This window comes from Pieris brassicae, chromosome 6 (genome assembly GCF_905147105.1).
Source record: "Pieris brassicae chromosome 6, ilPieBrab1.1, whole genome shotgun sequence".
NCBI classification, from domain to species: domain Eukaryota; kingdom Metazoa; phylum Arthropoda; class Insecta; order Lepidoptera; family Pieridae; genus Pieris; species Pieris brassicae.
The window spans coordinates 3356606-3358558 of NC_059670.1; the positions used below are offsets into that span (position 1 = coordinate 3356606).

General features: G+C 33.4%; 1 long non-coding RNA gene across 2 annotated transcripts; it reads right to left on the reverse strand.

Moving 5' to 3' along the window:
• Positions 1-233: 233 nt before the first annotated feature.
• On the reverse strand, positions 234-1953 carry LOC123711013. Of its 2 annotated transcripts, XR_006753893.1 has the most exons (3): positions 1523-1953; positions 927-1041; positions 234-452 (listed from the first exon to the last, which is right to left on the reverse strand). It is a non-coding gene; the product is annotated as an uncharacterized LOC123711013 (long non-coding RNA). The 2 variants fall into 2 exon arrangements; XR_006753892.1 differs by having other exon boundaries at positions 234-1041.

The following is a 1953-nucleotide window of genomic DNA, read 5'->3' on the forward strand; positions in this document are numbered from 1 at the left end:
AGAAAACAGGGGGGTTATGCATCCGTATGTTTTATTAACAGTATGAAATATTCATATTTTTGATACTGGTTATCGGCCCATTCATTTAGAAAAATTATATTCTATACTAGATATTGTTGTTTTATTCATATGTTTACAAGGCAGTTGATCTATTAAATATAAAGTGGTCATGATGATCTTGAACGAAGCATGTGACACATGGCATTACGAGCCAATAACACTAAAGATAGTAATAAAATATATGTGCGCATCGCATTTATTGTAATCGTGATACAAAAATATTTTATAGCGGTTTTATTTGAAAATATATCGACATATGTAAAGAAAATACACGTTTTAGGATTTTCACGTATCTCAAGCCCTATGTATCTACTTCTTCTTCGTTTATTGCTTCTCCATAACTGGATGTTGGCCGTCAGTCCTGTCCTGTGCCAGATGCAGCAACTCCGTATCTACTAATTCATTTTCGTCAATTTCTGGGTACATTTCTCCCAAAAATCTGACATAATATACGTCATTGTACAATAAAGCATATTCAGCAATTTACTTGATACATATTTACAGATTAACATAATCTTTCGCTCGGGCCGGCTCGGGTAAAATTATTGTAATAATTCAAATCAGTTTTTCCCAACCCATACATAGGCGCCCTTATTTATTGAGAGTATCAGGAGTAAATACCACAATTTATATTTTAAAACACAGTGGAGTGGATTGGTGGTACAACCTTTTAGGTCTGGGCCTGAGATTTCTTCGTTCGCTTTCCTCACGTTGTTTTCGCCATACGAGCGGTTATTACCTTGTACATGGACGATGTTAGAATTACATCATCTATAATATTTTAATTCAAAACAAATCGACTCGAAAAGTTATTTTTTTACTTTCGATTGTGACAATGTCAAGAAGATTTTACTTTTTATACATACAAAGACACGGACTTAACGGTCTTCCTCCTGGAGCTAGCTACCTCCGCTTACCAAATCCCCATGCTTGGTCTTAGTTTCTTCAACCACGGCCCAGGCAGCTGCTTATTCAGGATATCTGCTTTCATATTGTTTACTTAGCATAGGTACTTTACTTCTGCCACACCCTGATGAATGAAATCCCGGAAGAAGTGAACCTTTAAAATCGAAGACGAGGTTCGAACCTACGACCTCAGGAATAAGAAGCATGCTGAAGCCATACACTGCTCTAATTTCAACATTTGTTAGTATATTTACAATATTACTGAAACCCAAAATATAGTATAACAATAAACAGAAAAATCATGTCATGATAACTGTATTTACACTATAAGACCTTCATTTTTTAGATAACTCATTTATCATGAAATTGCACAATTAAGTACATTAGGTTAATTAGAGCAATTTTCCAACATGAGTTTACTGAACTCAACAAAAAATGCCAGAAAAATCATCTTAATTTTATTTTAACTTCATAACAAATATTTATACACTGATTAAATTTAAATAATATACCCTCCTATGTTGCACCGACTATAAAACCTGATATATGGCCTTACCTGATAGAAGCCGCCCGTCAGCACCTGCTTTATAGCAAATAATACGCCAGGTGTTCGCGTAGCCTGAAGATAATTTTCTCAGTGTTTGCCTTGAAGAGATTTCTCAAAAGCGATAAGTCCGCCAGTCGACCACCTTACCAATTATGTCAATTGTATTATATTTCTGTATGCAACAGTGTTAAAAAGTAAATAAATAATTGAATTTACAATAATTTTCTGGAATAAACTAAACCAATTTTACATTGTCAGATTATACTTCTAATAAACCTTATTTTTTCTCTTTAAACCAATACAAAAGACTGAAAGCTGTATACAAATAGAAACAGCTAAGCATATTTGGATACTGATAACACGTCTCATAGTTCAAAGTACTATAAGTACTTTATAGTGGCAATAAACAATCGTTATTAAAGAAATTTTCTTCAATTTTT